This window comes from Manacus candei, unplaced genomic scaffold (genome assembly GCF_025592945.1).
Source record: "Manacus candei isolate 608988 ecotype Guabito, Panama unplaced genomic scaffold, ASM2559294v1 h1tg000065l, whole genome shotgun sequence".
Classification (NCBI taxonomy): domain Eukaryota; kingdom Metazoa; phylum Chordata; class Aves; order Passeriformes; family Pipridae; genus Manacus; species Manacus candei.
In genome coordinates, this window is record NW_026138113.1 from 7464265 (window position 1) to 7482218 (window position 17954).

General features: G+C 38.3%; 1 protein-coding gene across 8 annotated transcripts in view; it reads left to right on the forward strand.

Moving 5' to 3' along the window:
- The window catches only part of VSTM2B (V-set and transmembrane domain containing 2B), a 362287-nt gene that overhangs the window by 138131 nt on the left and 206202 nt on the right, over window positions 1–17954 (forward strand). Inside the window, exon 2 of one of the 8 annotated variants that reach the window (XM_051805917.1) lies at window positions 6398–6508. The exons of the other annotated variants lie outside the window; for them this stretch is intronic. The gene's annotated coding sequence lies outside the window, so the exon portion shown is untranslated. The remainder of the gene's footprint in view (window positions 1–6397; window positions 6509–17954) is intronic. 8 annotated transcript variants of the gene reach the window in all.

Sequence of the window (17954 nt, forward strand, 5' to 3'; positions counted from 1 at the left end):
GACTTCTGCCCACAAAGTCAGGCCCCTGAGATAAAAGCTCTTTGATAAAAAGAGGAAATCAGTTCAGCTGACAGTGTAGACTCGTTTGGTAGTAAAAACCACTGTAGTCTGGAGTAATAAATTAGTTATTAAAAAAAAACAAGACCGCTGGCACAAAGTCAATGTGATGCTTAGGGGAGAAGCCATTTTTTCAATTTTTTTTTTTTTTTTTTTGTTCTGGTTACTTCCTTTTTGCAAACTTACAGAAAACTTCTCATTGGCTGACTTTTTCCTTAATTTCCTTTTATCAGCTGGATTGATGTACTTCTCCCTAAGATCTTCAGAATGACCTGCTTGTTGTTCCCACAGAAGCAGGGCTCTTCAGCTGACCTTCCTCTTGTGGTCTCACTCTGTGCTTTCGATTCTTGGAAAGAGTGGTTCCAGGAAAATGCACTTCATGTGCTCTCAGCTTTGCCTTTTCTTGCACAGATCCACGATGCTGCTGTAGCTTCTGATTTCCCTTTTCTCTGTCACTTGATCTCGGTTTCTGGCCTTATCCCCTTTCTTTCCTGGTGCTGCCTCTAGCAATGAATAGGTCACAGAAGGATTAGTACAGGCCTGAGCCCATGGGTTTGCCAGAGTGGTTCATGTTCAGAAGTTTGGTTCATGCAGTGATGAAGGTCCATGGGTGCCATTGTCTTAGGAAAGGACTTACCTATTATTAGACAAACAGTTAAACCAGGGAAAACAAGATAGGCTGAGGGGAATAGAAGATATACTGACAAATTGGAATAAACCCATGGATCCTGTAGAATATACTTGACCAGATTTCTTAGAAAAATACAGAAACTACCTATGACATTAAACTGACTGAGATGGAAAGGAAAATAAAGCAATATATTCTGATTACCTTGTTAAAATGGAGTCACCCCGATTCCATAACAGCCTTGTCCTTGGTTCAAAGAAGCAAACCCCCATTACTTCAGTTTTTAAAACATGTTGAAACAGGAAATAATAATAGACAGATGATGACTGCCAAACCATAGGATTCCAGGGATCTGATCTGAAGCAGATCTTGGGGAAACAGAAATGATGACCAAGCATATCTCAGCAGCATATCCCAGGATTCAAGGTGGCTGCATTTCTAGGTTTGATGCTGTTCTTCACAGTGAAAGATGATCATCAAAGAAAGTTCCATCGTGATTTGTGGACTCTTTTCTTGGGTGTCTGACACACTGCAGGATCTGCTGTTGGGGACAGGCTCCTCTGTGGACCATTCCCTGCCTGAGCCTGGGCACAGAGCTGTGGGTGGCACCAGGGAACTCCTCACAGGGCATGTGGGTTGTTGTCTGGCTCCTCTCAGTTTACTGGTGTTAGTATACCTGGTTTTAAATATTAGTTATACAAAGTTAGAATTTATCTCTTAGGAGAGCTTAATTCCCATTTGTTCTTCATTATACTAACTTTTATTTATTTATTTATAGAAACAGATGATCTTTTGTCTATATACTGATTTTGTTCTCTGGCAGAAAGCTCAACGCAGTGTGATAGTTATAGTATCATGTCCAAATTTACTTTCCTGAATACAGAATGAAGAGACAAAAGTAATATTAGTTAGAGTTCAAAGCTATTTTTATGCTTTACATAAAACATAGTGAATACAGGATCACTGAATCCCATTTTCAAGGCAGTTCTGAACTGGCTGTTTTTCAATACATTGCTTCTTAGCAGAACAGGCTATAAATCGGTTTATGGATGTTTATGAGCTCTCCTCTATGATCTGTGTAATAAATATGTGGGCTTGAGAAGCAGTGATTTTTTTCAAGGGATTTCACATGTACTTTTTCTGTTCATATTTGTTAAATTAAAGTGCAGGAAATAACAAAGTGTAAATTTACTTGCATCTAGTGAGTTCTGTAGATGATACAATTTATTTGCTGGATAGGATCCTGTACTTCTATAAATATATTAATTTACTAGCTTTGAAGGGATGGACATCTGGATTTGGATTAACTGGAGTTCAATATTTGGAAGAGCTGGCTGCAGTCTTTGTTTTCATGTACATATTTATGTAACCTTGGAGATCATTCTTTCTCTTTTCTTGTTTACTTTTCCTTTTTTTTCTTCTTTATTTTTTTAATTTTAAGTGGGATTTTTGTTTTGTGTCGAGAAATAAAACCAAAGGACCTCAATAGCTCTGAGGATTTAGACCTCCATCTCCCTCTGCTTTAACTTCCTAGGAGAGCTTCTTTTGGAAAAGTATAATCTGGTATAAATTCATTCACTCCAGAGCACTCGACTATTTAAGATGCTTCTTGGGTATTTTTCTTTTACTTTTGGTTAATGCTGCTTAATAATTGATCTCTCTATCTACCATGTCTTCCCTTTCCAGAAGAAAAAAGTGATTTGACATATTGCTTTTTTAAAAAGCTTAAATTAATGAACACAGTAAAAGAAAGCATACTGGTAAGCAGCTTCCTGACCTAAAGAAGCAATTAAAAATAAATCATCCATCTCCAAGAAAGATAAAAATAATATTCAGTAAGAGTTGTTTCCGCAGCTTGAAAGCAAGAATAAATTTCTTAAAGTAAAATGAATGTTATAAGCACTTACTTTTGTGGAAGGAAAAAAGAGCCTAAAAATACTTAATGCACTAATAAAACAAGAGCGGTGGCTGAAATAGCATAATCCTTTCCTCTTCAAAATATGGAAACAGGAAGGAATGGAATAGGGAAATAGACCTTTAAGTACTGAAATTTATCACCTTAAAGGAATTGCTCTGAAGCAGCACATCAGCAGTGTTAATGCTGGCAGGAAAGGCTGTCTGTGGGAGCAAAGTGCAAATCACTTTTCCACCTCAAGTGCTCATCAAATTCACACAGAAGTACATGATCAGATTGTCCCTGTCCCTTCAGGACAGTGACACACCTTGATTCTCATGGGTGTCTGAGCTGAAATCTGTGTTCCCTTCCTGTTGCAGGCACTGTGTGACCATGCTGCCTGATGTTAGGGCCAGACCCAGCTCTCACTGAAGTCTGCTTTTTCCTTCAACACAGTGAATTGGGCCAGCCATAGTTACTTATGATCCCTGTCAAAAGAAGTATCGGTTTCAGTTACTAGTGATGTCCTTTCAGTTTGTAAAATAATTTGGCATTGTAGTGGAACCTATAAATACCAGATTGGATTGCCATGGCAATTCTTTTTTAATGCCTGAAAGAACAGTGTCAGCCTCAGAGCCACAGCCAGCTTGGAAATGAAGTGGCACCTGAGCTGGTCAGGAGGAAAGGAGCAGACCATTTATTAGAAGCACTAAAGGATGGAGTTCAAGGCAGTGGGTCAAGGATGAAATCCTGGCACTATTGAGCTCACTGAGTTGTATGTTGACTTAATTGGAGGCAGAATTTCACTCGAGATTTCCCTGAATAAGGGAAATTCTTTGGACACTTGACATGTGTCCACCCTCTTGTCACCTCTCCCTCATTCTTCTCCCTCCTCTTTGCATTTCAATATTAGAAATTGTCGGATAATTTATCAGTTCTTTTTGAAACATGAGAAAACCTGGCAGAGAGTCCAAAGCTGAAAATAACTCATCCTACAACAGTTTCATATCCATGCTAATCATTAGTTTTGAGTAAAGGTGGTTTTCTTTTTGAACTGCTCCTCAGAACGTCGTGTCTCCATGTGACAAATAGGACTTGATGGGCAGGACAAGTCTCCCAGGAGTCCTCAGGACAAAGAGAAGCATTGCTGGAAGTTGTGAGTCATCCAGGGCAATCCAGAGACTCTACAAATAGTTGTGTAGGGACTTGGTGGCTTTTTTTCATTGCAAGATCTGCTGTGATAATATCCCAGAATCTTGATACAAAAGGTCCCATCCCTTGCAAAAGAATTCTGACAAGTAACAGAGAACTATGTATGACTTCAGGTAATTATTTTAATTTCCCAGTTCCACATAGATTTGCTTGAATGGCTAAAGAATTATAGATTGGAGTTTAGTCAAAGACAACCGTCAATTACATTTTCTCAATAGTTGTATTGAAGATTTTAAGTGGTTCACAAAAATGCTTTTTACATTTTTAAATTACTTCATGAGTATGGATCAATCAGCAAAATATAGCAGTAATGAGTTCCTTTTAATAGCAAAGAGCTCACTAATTACCATGCTGATGATATAAACCAAGTTTTTAGCCAACAAAAAAGCTCCTGCAGGCAGTGTCCTTCCACCTGCTGATGGGGCTGGCAATTCTAATTAAAAAATAAGAGGAAGTAATTTTTCTTTTTAGTCTGTTTCAAATCTTAGGAAAAAAAGATTGCTCACTCATTCTCTGTATGTGACATCGTCTGAACTTAGTAGATGCTTCCACAGGTCTCTGAAAAGACTGACACCACCAAAATTTCAAAAATAGCTGACCAGAAACACTGGGGTTTTTTCTGTTCTATTGAGGTCTTCCAGGTGTGAGCTTTCACCTGGGGCCGCCCACTGACTCAGCTTGACAGTGAGGAGATTGCCCACACTCCCAGGAGAGGAGGTCTCTTGTAGGTAACATGAGCTGTGCTAAAATGAAACTTAAATGGACATCTGAAAAATGCTCTGGGTTCTTGTTGTGAAGCCAGGGGATGGGCTGTTGGTTGTGGCATTAGGCTGGAGTTTGAGAACTCCATGGGCAAACTGTTTTACCTCCATGTCTGATCTGAAATGTGCCTTGTTAATCCATGAGAAATTGTGAAGTGCTTAGTGGCTGGGGCTAAATAGGGTAATTGAGTAGTCTTAGGCAGAAAGGAGCAAAGGAAAGCAAGTCTGAAAGATTTTTTTATTATTATTTTTGTCCTGTGTTCTCTATCTTTCCTTATTTTTCAAAGGATAAATTAGTTCTGGCAGATGCTTAAACCCCTTTTCCTTTAGATAATTTGGAAGAAGAGAGAGAGAACAGTGGAGCATCCCCTGGGACTGCTGCCTGATGTAGACCTAGTGAGTCCGTGCCACTCATGGCACTAAAGCAGCCTTATTGCTTCCTAAAATAATTAGTTCCTGTTGGATTTATGGCTATCACACAGATTAGATTGTTGATGTTATGGAAATAGTAGTTGTCAAAAAGCTAATTTCTACAATTTATTTGTCTGACTTCTAAGGAATTTCTAATGGTGTTTGACCTTTATTTTGAATCAAGGTGGGTTTTCTAAGTTGTGGCTCAGCTGGGAAAGGTTCATAACACATATTTCAGAACCTGTAAGCAAGGATGTTGGAGGTGATGCTGAACACTTAGCAATAAGAACTGATGCAAATCCCAGTTTTATCTAGGAAAATCAGACATGACAATGTTACTGAATATTCACTGTCTCATTTGAAATATGTATGTGTGCTCAGCCTTGCTTCTTTTGGATAACTATATCAGAAATTCAAATCCTTAGTCACATTCCAAGCAGAGACCAGGATGTGTACAAACTTCTTGCTTATGTGTGAAACAACAGGGTTTGCTTTTTCCACAGATTTTGTTTTGTTCATTGGGTAAAGAAAGCAAATCACTTTTAGGTCCTAGAAAACCAGTATTTTATTAAGTAGCATGATTCTTTAAAACATAAATGAGAATCCTCTACCTTACTTTTCTCTGTAGGAAAATAGAAAACTTTTCTTCTGTAGGAAAACCCTTTTTTTATGGAATACTGACATTCAAAAAATCTTAACTTTTACAAAGAAACATAAGAAATTGAAAATATGGGTATTTAATTTTAGTGGTACAAAATTGTTTATTTTAACGCTGGGCACAGACTATTAATGTTTATGCACAGAGGAAAACATGTAAGACCTGCATTATTGTACATTTTATTTATTTTGCCTGCAGGCACTAATTTCATTCATTTTCATTGATTTAAGGAATGCATTTGAGCTGAGTTAGTATGCTTAAAGGCACCAGCAAGTGATATAATAGGACTGTACCTGTAGTTCAGAAGGAAAAGATAAAAGGAAAAGAAACCCTTATTCCTAAGGAGAATTAAAAAGGAGGGGAGGAAAGCCCTTTTTAATAGTGATTCATTTTCTTCCTTTTTAGTACAAAGTGATAAAAGGAAATAAGTTCATGTTCCAGGCCTCAGACAAAGTGTGAGGTCATTTATGAGGATGTTATCTTCATGGGTGAGGGAAAGTTTGTCAGAAGTGGTTAATGTTGAAAGTGCGGAAAGCGGATTAAAACATCACAAGGAAAAACCAGACTGTCAAGATGACAGAATAAACCTGTATACCTATTTTCCAATTTTCATCTCAACATGAAAACACAGCGTGATCATGAGTTTCAGTGATAAGAAACAGAATATATCGGTCAGCAGCTTGGTAGGAGGGGAATCATGTTTTTATGAAGCAGATATTGGGTTTCATAAAGCGGAAATGTATTCCTAAATTAATGGTTGTGTTCTCTGTTGCAAGAACTGTTTTTAGATAATGTCCAGTTTTTACTTGGATTGTATGAAAAGTGACAGAAACCCTCCTTTCCAAATACACGTCTCTGCACAGGTTCCTGGTCCCTGGGGATTGGAGGTGAGTTTTGAGCAAGGCCATTGTATTAATTGAAGAACAAGGGCCAGGGAGCAGCACATGAAAGGGAGATGGTTCCCCTTTGCAGAGCAGGGTGTGAAGGAGACAGAAGGTTCAGTCACGTGTATCCACATGGATACAGTGAAAGGGGTGAGATACTGAGGGATTCCAAGGTGGGATGTGAACAAGGGCTGGACTCGGTCTGAAGGATGAATCCTCCTGATCAGCATGTCCAGCTGTGTCCACAGATGTGCGTTGCTGATGGCAAGAGAATGTGTGATACCTGACCTGATTCTGAGACACACCGCCTTACCTGACGAATTGAAAGGGAAAATTCCATAACAGCACTGTCCAAAGTGCTGCTACAAACAGAATGGCATTTTGACTGGAGTATTTTTATCAACTGTTTCATGCAAAAGTGGCTTTGAACCTTCACCTGTGGGTGGTATTTTAATTATCTCTCTAATTAAGGGAAGTTTGGCTCTACTTCAGATTTGTTATTAAAAAAGTATCATGATTTTTCTGCTATTGCTCTCTGGTTTCTTGCAGGGATCCTTCTATTGACTTGTGCATGGTTTCACTGTGCAGTTAGAAGAAAATGACATTCTTCCTCTCAACCAAAGGGGAGAGTGTCTTGGGCATCAGTCCCATTTACCAAGTATTGCCATGAGATGTGTGAGTCTGCTGATGCCAGTTTTGTAAATTGTTTGCTGAAAAGAATGAATTTTAGAGGCATGCTTAAAAAAAATATATGCCTTCACCAAAAAAATACAAATTTTTGCATTTGTAGAATGACAGCTTAATTATTATGGAGAAATTAGATCTGTTTCTTATTGTCTGGGTAACTGTGCATTTTCTGTTTGGCTTTGGGAATGTACTCCTCAGCAAATCTGTCCAAAATCATGGCACAGTACTTCAGTTATGCAGTAATATAAATCCATTATAAAAGTTGTCTTGGCTGGAAGCATGGGTTGTTTTTTACCTACCTGTTGGAATTCCATTTGATTTGCTTTCTTTGCCTTCCATCCCTCCTCATGAGGTTTTTTCCTATCTCACTGAGGAAAGAAATGAGAGATGCAAAAAATTTGAGAGAAAAGAATATTAATGGGAGTATATGACAGTTGAAATACATTTAAATTATTGTTTTGTATCTTTTGTCACTAGTAGTGCTTAATACCAGATTCTCTAGAGGCATATGATTAATGCTGTTTTCATTTTCATTCCTGTGAGAGAGAAGTATTTTTTTCTACAGAGTTTTCCTTCTTTTTATTTGCATAATTGTCTGCTTTGAGTGTAACTGTAACAGAAAAACCTGTTAAAAGCATCATCTCTTTGTTCATGCATGACCCCTACTGCATATATTGAACATCATTAGGATTTTTTTTTTCTTTTTTAATTTGCAGCAGTCTTTTGAAATTGCAGGGATTTTTTTCTGGATGAAATGTAGTGTGGACAAATAATAACTGCACTTTTCGTCTTTGTCCAGGTGTTCTGTTTTGTTCTTTCTGTTTGGTTTTGGGTTGGTTTGTTGTTGTTGTGGGTTCTGTTTTGTTTGGTTGGGTTTTTTGTCGTTGTTGCTTTTTGTTTGTTTTTTTTTCCTAATCAGTTTCTTTTTCTCATTACACTGTAACTTGGCTGAGATATCTTGGAGCGGAGGGAGTTGCTCACCCAGGGATATATTTTGTTAACTTCTACTGTGTAAATTCTGTTAACTGATCTATGTCAGCAAGTTCATAATTTCAAAATACTTGTGTTAAAAGGTCTGTTTTCCACTGCTTTTTCTCTACGGTGAGTTTATGCAAGGCAATCTCCTCAAATACCTTCCTTTGGGAAGGGTATTGGTTTCTCCTAGAGAGAGGAGAGAGCACTGCTGACAAAATGCACTGCTCTGAGTCTCTGGCTCTGGAATTCTCTCCCCTGCTCCCTTGGTCAAAAAGCATCTAAAAAGCAATCTAGATTCTCACTGGGGTGCTTTTGTGGTATGTTTTGGTGCATTATGCTCCTGTGTATGGAAAAAAAAGAAGAAATTTAATTTGGATTTTATGAGTTGTGAGTTTTGGTTGTGCTTTCAATGGCTGTAGGGGTGTAAAACGGGCTGGAAGTGCATTTATTGATCTCCAGGTAAATAATAAAATGTGATAATTTTCTATCCGCCCTGAGAAGTATGTGCTGAATGTATCACTCTTCTCCTTTCATGTGTTATGGAATTACTTAAAGGAATTTTTTTTAAAGAGAATATTGGAAAAGAATTAACATCATAGTTCCACCAGCTTGAAAGTCATGGAGATACATTTATTCAGAAGAAATTTCCTCTTGTGCTCTCTGGTATTGATGCAACCTTTGTAGTTCGCTGTACAAGCAGCTCTATGCCAATTGTCACAATAGTGTTTGGCACTAAACTCTCCTGCTGTTGGGGCCTTCAGGAGTTCCTTAGGTACACTGAAAGACTTCAGGGAATCAAATGAGCTCTATTAGTTCTGTATTTGCCTTTCAGAACATTTTCACTGTGTTTCTCACATGGAACATCCTTAACTAAATGCTGGAAAATTCCTGTGGCTTATGAAATACCTGAGGTTTTTGTTATGCTTATAATACTTGCTGTTTATTTCTTTCTGATATCACAAATGTTTGCAGAGAAAACCCACTTTGACAGGTAATAACTGATTTAAATAGTCAACATCAAATGCAAAAGATTTATGAATATTAAGCAAAACATCTTGACAAAAGGTGAGAAGTCTTTGCAAGGGCGAGATAGTCTGCATGTTTCAATGTCTCTAATGGAATCATCTTTACTTTCAATTCCATCTTTAACGTAACAGACGTTCTGTAAATATTGTTGCTGCTGACAAGAACATCAATTCTTGTTATTCATAAAGAGATTTTCAGTATCTGAGCAGTAAATAGCAAGCAGGAGGAACAATGGCTTGCATTTTTATTTTGTAACATACATCCCTTTGCTAAAAAAGGGAAGCAGAGTCAATTTGACACTTACCAGACCCATACTGCTTTTGGGAAAGGGCTGATTTTGAGCAGAAACCATAGTCAAGTAAAGGGAGGTAAATTTGTTAAAGTAGATTTATTTCCTTCATGTATTAGAAATTGTTTACCAAATAAACATGATTGGGGAACTGAGATATTTTTGCAAGAATTATAAAATCAGTGGTTGTGAAGGGCTCAGTTTAACAGAGAGGATATTGAATAGTTTTGCTCAGAGTGATTGGTGTAAGGGGTGTGGACGTGGGCATTTCTGTGGACAAAAATCTAGCTCACATCAGTCTCCATGAGTGAGGCAATAGTATGATTGTATGACCCTATCCACACTTCACATCAAATGGGTACACAAGAGCTTGCTGCATTGGAGTCCTCTTCAGAGCAGACATCAGTGAGTAAACAGCAATTTCAGCCAAACTTGGGGGCTCAGTGGAGTGCTGTTGACACTGTTAAAGAGCCACATGTCCAAAAAGAAGGGTTTGGGATGGGGGTAGAAAGGTGGAGAATGGACATCATCTAGGAGTTGCTCAGTGGGTGTGGGAGGAGCCCTGTGGAAAGAAGGGGCAGAATATGAACGTGTACCTCCTCTTTCCAAATCCAGTGTCAGCCTCCCTGTCTGTTTGCCCAGGTCCAACCAGAGCTGCATCTCTCAGACATGGAAAATGCTTTCCTAAAAGGCCAGTGCATAAATGCTAAGGCAAAGCTATTAAAATCCTTAGAGTGTGGAGTGAGCTTATGATCTCAGGGCTGGAATAGAAGTTACTAATAGAAGTTACTGACTGCTTCCCACTTTCTAGTCATTACGAATTTCAGGTGCTTGTCACGTCTGAGGATTTAAGTTCAAATTGGGAAAAAACCTGAGTCATTCTGACGGTACAACTTGACACATTGCCAGTGAAGTCTAGGCAGGAGCCAGAGCTGCATTAAACAGCTTAGTGTGGTGTTATCTTCTGCCTTTTTCAGCTGCAGAAATTGCTTTGCCATGTAAAGCAGACACCACCAAACAGAGAAATGAGTCTGCATATATGCCAGGGGACACTGGGAGGGGAGCAACGGGCCATGAAGAAAGGTCTGCTCCTGCCTTGGTAGCTCTGAAATATGTGGAAAACCAATTTGTTTATGGTTTGTTTTTTGTTTTGTTTGTTTTGGGTTTTTTTTTTAAGGAGGGGGTGTTTAATTTTTTTTATTATTATTTTTAAGCTCCTTTCCTTTTCCAATGCCCAGAAATGCCTGAAAGTAATAAAATTTGTGTTAAGTTTTGCATTTGCCACTTAGTGTTCACACTTGTGCATGTAATTTTCATGCATAAAGTGGGAGGAAAAAGTGGTGTTCTGTTAAAAAATTCAGTTTAATCTGGTACATGTTACGTGATAAATAATAGCAATACTGACAATGCTGCATAAATACTCTGTGGCATGACTGCAGCAGTGACACTGTAGGTCTGATGTTACCTATTGGTGCTTTCAAACACTGGTAGATTCAGAGATGGGGTGGGAGCAGGTTGATACTTGTGTTTACTCTGCTTTTCAGAGGGGTGGTCCAAGTGTCATTAGATCTACTCATTAGATCTTTACAATAAAAATCATCTTCCAGCAGTTTCACTACAATATGCTTCTCACTGTGTCTTTTGTGAAGTGCACAAAATGATGAACAAAATTCTGAACTGAATGATGAACAACACAAAAAGAGAAAACAAACATCTGCTTCCTGGAAACAAACATTCCTGAAATGTAAGGATTATTACTTGTAAGATGAGATGTTAGAGCTTGGAGGGGATAAACTATATTAACTAAGCCCTCCCCTTTTTATTTTCTATTCAATTCTGTTGTAAAAATAACTTTTTTTTCGTCATTATGGATATATATAGATGGAAGACCCTGTTCAAAATAAGTACAAGAGTTCTGCCTAATAATATCCAATGAAGGCACAGGGCACTTTGAGTGTTGCAGTCAGGAGGACATACAGTTCATAATTTTTATTGGGGGTTTGCATCACTGACAGGAAAAGTTGTTCTCCCTCTCTTATTTTTGTGTGAGTATATGAGGTTGCTGGTCATAGGCAGTTTTAAGTCCTTCTAAATATGCATTTCCTTTAATTCATTAAGAGACTTTCATGTTCCAACATATCCATTACAATGACAAACTGACATTGTAAAATTAAAAAGCCTGCAATTACTCACTTGGTTTGTATTTTAATCAAAGCTATTATAATATGACTCTAGGGAGCCATAAATGGCAAAACAAAGGGGTTGGGATTTATATGGGACTTCTGTATACAGAATATCTAAGTAGAAGGAGGTAGGGAAGAACAAAAATGTTGGATGTATCCAGGAAGGATAGCTTCAAGTGTAGTTTGACCAAGTCTCTGGCCAGCTCAGGATCAGAGAGATCCAAACTATCACGGCTTCTCCTTTATTTTGGCTTTTGGGCATTGAGACTATCCAACAAAACCATGCTGGGCCAATACATTATTTTTATGAGTTATCATTTCATGAAGATCTTAAGGAGGTAAATAAATATAGAATAAAAATTTGCATGCACTGTGTCTGCTGGGAAGGTGGTAATTGTATCATTTACTTTTCTTATAAAGTGGGTGTGTGTATGTGTGCTTGTTTGTGTGTAGGCAGGAGGGGAGAGAAGTGTGCAGCCCCTCGCTTGTGGTTTGTGATTTCAAGAGGAATTTTCTCATTTGGTGTAGAGCAAGTTGGATTCACTGCATCTCTCAGGCTGCAGAGGTGGGACATCAAAAAGTGAGCAGCAGTGGGTACAACCAGAGTGAAACTTGTTCACCCAGCCCTGAGAGGAGCTGGTGTTTCCACTGCACTCTTGGTGCAGTTGCACCTCCTGTCCTTGCTCAAGACATGTATTTTGGATGCTTTTCCCTGTGGAGGAGCAGGAATAGCTCATGTGTCACAAAGCAGTTCTCTCCTAATTTTTATAGGAATTTTTATGCTTTTCTGTGTTGCCTACAGAATTTACACAAGACTGTATAATTTTGAAGGAAGTTAAATGAATAAAACTGCTCTGACGCTGGGATGGCAGCTGCGCCTTAGAACTTCTTGTTTGTCTCCCGGTTTCACACAGAAACTAATGCAGATTTAATGACTATTTGTCACTCCCATGGCAAAGTTATGAACAGACATTCTCATTTTGGACCCAACTCTGTCTCTACAAAAGATGGAATAGAAAGTTCTGTAACGAAGGCAGCATCCTGCAGTGGCTCTTTCCTCGTGGAGTTGCCCTGTGGATCTGACTGAGATGGCCAAAGGTCACCAGCATCCACAGTAACTAACCCAGCTTTCAAGTAGATTTGTGACAAGCTGGAATTTGTATCTGCTCTTCAAAGAATATGCAAAACCTCCACAGGGTAAGACTAAGAGGTTCTCTGTAGAATTTAACGAAAGCAACACAAGCAAGTTAAGCACTGCTTCTCTTTTTGTTCTGCTCAGCTTGTTACCTGATGCATCGACCACCTGTCAATATTTAAGGTATCATGAGAGAAAGGGGCTTCCTATATTCTGTGAGCAGTTGCAGGTACAGAGTTGGCCAGTGCCCAAGCACCAGTCTGTATGAACTGGGAATTGCTGTGAGCATTTTACAGACTATTACTTGTTAGCTGATCATAGCCTTTCCTCATTCCAGCAAATCACAGTTCTATTTTGCTCTTGTTCAGAGCATTTTCTGTTTGTCAGCACAAAGCTCTTCTCAGTTGTGTAACTGAGGGAGGAGCAAGTGACTATGGTGGAGAAAAAGTAGCCCAGCACATAATGCAGATACTTCAAAATGCTAAATGCGTGACACTGACTGTCAGAGTGACAATTCCCCCAAGAGCGAGAACGGAAGTATTTTTCTAAGTGCTGTCTGAGCCAGATTCCTTAACTCCTAGCAAGGAGCTACCATGGCCCCAGTGGAGAGGCTTTCCCTCCTGGGCAGGCAGTGATGGTGCTCTGGGCTGCAGAGATTTCACCATCTTCACTCCAAGGCCTTGTTCGCACTAGGTGGCACTGCAATAACACTTGTTACACCTCCCAGTGGATTTACAAAAAACCCCACCCAATACCCAAACCAGTGGAGTTATCTTGGAGTGCAGCAAAATTAGTGTTTTCATTCATTAGTTCCTTTTGAATATCACTGCTTTGTTTGGAAACGAATATATATATGTTATATACGTGTTGTTATTAACTCTGCATGCAACAAGTATTCCAGAACCACCCTGAGCACACAACCCACCTCTGATGGGTCTGCTCAGACTGGCTTGCAGGTTGCTTTTGAATCTTCATTGGGTCATGCAGTGCTCTTTTTAAACTCTCTAATTTTGTCACTTCTGTTGTAGTTCATAGCATATAATGTTGGTAGAGCTGCAGTGTTTAAATATTTTTCCAAATATTTTTTTCTCTGCTGGAACCTCCTACTCTCCTGTTTGTAAATTCCTATGTTCAGCACATCCTTTTAACTTTTCAACTATTAACCTGTAGTGCATTTCATAGTACTTTCTTTTTAAGCCTTAAAAAAAGCCTAACTTTAACTTAGGTTAAAAGTCTTTATACCTGTGTCTCATAATAAAACTTTTCAATTTTGTCTGCTTGCTCAGCCACCCCTTCTAATTTCTAAATGAGTTTTACATCTCTCTGGCATTAGCAGCGGGTTCTGGTCTGATTAAGTCTTGCATTTCTGTGATGATTCTCATTCCCTAGTGCTTTATAAACTTTATTAACTGGTGGAACATAGTACCTATCCTTTGCCCTTGATCAAATTAATAAACCTTTAGAGTGAAAGACAGTAAATGATTTTGCTGAAGGTGGAAGGTGATGATGGAAAGCTTGTGATATGATATACAAACTACTGCAGGCTTCGGGGTTCTTCCACCTGAATAGGACAAGTGAAGTATCTTCTCAGTGTCATGTAGATTTCTGCAGTGAAATCATTTGGAAGTGATTATGTGAACTAATTCAAAGTCTGTGGTTTCTACTTCAGAGCCATAAAGCAGAGCTCATGCTGTCACCTAAAAAGGAACATCAGCTGTCCTAGATCTTATTTGCTGTGAACAGTGATAGTAGGTGTAGCTTTGGATCTTTACTGCAAAGAGAGACAGCCTCCAAAATCCATCCATGAGTGTTTACTAAGAAGAATTGTCTTGCAAGGATGTTGCTGGAGCTTCATGTTATTATATTGGGTAGCTCTGACTGACATATTGTAAATAGATGTGTGTTCAGTACAACTGTTCCCCAGTGTTCCTGAACAAAGCAATTACTGAAATAGAGAACTGCAAACTGCTGTTATAGGATGTGGCATATGGAAAGATGGAGTTCCCTTCAGCCTCAACCCCAGTAGGACAACCCAGTTAATAATTTTATGCTTCCTAAGACTTCTACAGATTTTCAAAGCTCTTACTGAACAGGAACTACAATTACATGTGGAAGAAAACAGCAAAATATATATACAGGCAAAACTGTGGCTCTAGTACACAGTGTAAGGGAGGTTTGTCAGCTACTGAAATGTGATTTTTATTTACCACATCTGCTGGGTGTTTTGCTTAATAACACTCTAGCTAGAATGAAACTGTCAGGCTTTTCTCAACAGCTTGTCATTGACTTTAAGGGGAATAATAGATTAAAGTACTTCTGTACATTATTTTACAAAGCTTTTTTATACACAGTTTCCAAAATGCAACCAAACTTTTCATGGTAGTCACTACTGTGAAGTATTTTCATTTCAGATTCTGAAAGTCTGGTGTAATCTTCAAAGTGTCTTTAGCAGTTCTACCTTTGGCCCCAAGCCTGCCACACTGTGATAGAGAATTATCTGTCGGCATCTGTGGAATTCTGCAGTAAGTTTCATTGCAGAATACGGATTTTTATTTCTTTCAGTTTGTCTCTTTTTAGCATTTCCTAAATGCTACCCATCAGTGTGTTTTAATGCAGCACTCTGTAATTCAGAGGTATTGCAATAGGCATTTTCCTCCCTCTCACCTGTAAGGTTTACTGTCTTTAGCACAGTGCTGATCCAAGGAATTGTTGTTTTCCCTGCAATTTATACCATAATATAGACCATGGGAGAAGTTTGTTTATATTTTTCACTCTTATCTAATGTAATAAGGAAGTTCTTATTAACACCATCAGTTATTAAATTTTATTTCTAAATTGCAGTCTGATGACTACTTGGCATAGTTTAATGCCTAGACAGGCTTTTTATGTGTAGTGGAGGGATAGGAGACCAGGCTGTTGATTTTTAATATTTTTGGGTTAGCATGGCTGACAAAAAAGAGGATTTTGCTATTGTGGTAATGTTTTTTTCTGAAAAAAATAATCATCAGGTAAACACTGGACAAGGGAATGTAAGTGAAAGAAATGTGGATCTCAGGCAGACCTGGATGTGACCTGAAAGATTGCTGTTCCCTGACATTCGTTTTGGTAACACAGGTCACAGATGATGAGGTAGCTCTAGTTTAAAAGTGAAATTCTAAATTTTGTTGTTTGTGTGGCACAACAAATATGATTTGAAATGGTCCCGAGACAATTTTTTTCTTCATTGCTTGTCAGATTCCTTTGCTGGCAATATTTCAAAGTGCTATAAAGTTAATTTGTCAAATTGTTAAAGAGAGTTAAATCATAATATGTTTTTAAAAAGCCAGGAAACAGCTGTTTATATTCTGCAGGAGTGTAGACAACATTTGATTTGTGACTGTTAAAATATTGTTTAATCCTGTCCTGTTTGCTTTTTTTTCATTTGTTGAAGCTGATTTTGACAGTCTTTAGGTCCTTAGTTTGCAATGAAATCAAAGCCATGCTCAAATATAAGTGAGGAACATGACAATAAGTATGCAATAATTCTTTTTCTATGGAAGCATTCACTTTGAATGAATAACTAAATAGTAAAAATAATTAAATCTAATTTTATGTAATTATTTTATGCATATGACACAGTACATACTGCTGTCAGTTTTAGTCCTATGCTCTGGCTCATTTTTCATGTGAACTCAATCATGAAGTCTAGAAAGTGTATAATGAAACATGGAACATTTAAAGAACTTGAAAAGCTCTTAAATTTATCTATTCACAATCTGAATTTACTTGAAAAATTATGCCGTTTTCTGGCATTTTTAAAATATATCGATTTTTTTCCTACTAAGAGGAATAAAATTTATGGTATTTAACCATAATGTACTCCAGTGTTTAACACCATCCCTGAATTTCTGTATTTTTTGTATTTTAATGCCTTTTGTTTGCAAGAATTCAGAAGGTTTTACCTGTGGTGATTAAAGTTGACTTCCAAAAGCCCTGCTGATAGAACTATTAATGCCTGATTTTATGGGCCTGCAGTGTAGAGTATGAACTAATAGGAAACAAGTGATTTAAATCTGAATGGTGGACACTGAAGGACCCAAGCTAATTAATAGGCTTGTGAATAAAGCTCTTGAGAAAGCCCACCAAGAACTGATGGGCTTCCTTATAGCTTCACTCATAGCACACTGATTATACATTGAGCTGCACTGTAAATCAGTTAAATGTTCTTGCTAGCACCACATTATTAAGTTCATGTGGTCTGATCATTTCAGCTTTACATCCATGCTGTTGCCAGTTCTACACAAAGGACAGATTGCATTTTAAAATTAAAATTGCCTTTTTTTCTCTAACATATATGAAAAAAAGCAACACTGTTGAAAGGTGTCTGAACTGCACATGAAAAATACAGGTGAGTGGGCTGGGCTTTGAAAATAGGAAGTGACCAACACAAAGGCTAACAAACCTTTAGAAAAAGCTTGAATTTGAGCCTACTAAAACATTTTTATCAAGACATATTAGATGTCTTGAACCTAAATGTTCAGGGGAGCCCTGAACTTTGGAGACATCCAAAACAAACTTTACACTTGGAAGTGCTCTTGTGTAGAGACAAATTCTAGGGAAGTGAAGGAGAAAACAAAAAAAACTTTAAATGCAGATGATTCAAATGAAAATGGAATTTCATTGTGTGGGCTGGAACATCCACAGTACAGGAACCCACCCCAGCAGAACTGTGAGATCATCTCTGATAAATCAAAGCCCAGAATGTTTGGCAAATGCTGTATTAAAGAAGAATCTGTAGCTGAAAGCAGTATTGCCACCCCAGAAACACCGAAAATACCGAACTGCGTGAGATACACACATTTGTACCTTGGCCTGGTGCCCAACTCTTTGGGATTCACTGAGCTTGGAGCAGATCAAGAAGCAAAATCTGCTTTGCACCATTTTGCTTGTTTAAGTCTGGGATCCTTGTACAAAATGGGGATTGGAACCCCCAGTTCCACCTTGCTCTTGGGGTGACCATGGGGGGACTGTGCAGTTCCATGGTCTGCTGTCCTCCCTTCATGTGTTCCCAATAACCATCCTGCTTTCCCCTGGCATCCCAATTTCCCAGGAAGAGTCTGTATGGCTGAGGACTATATCATGACCTGTGCAATTCTGTGCAGATTTAGGTATTTC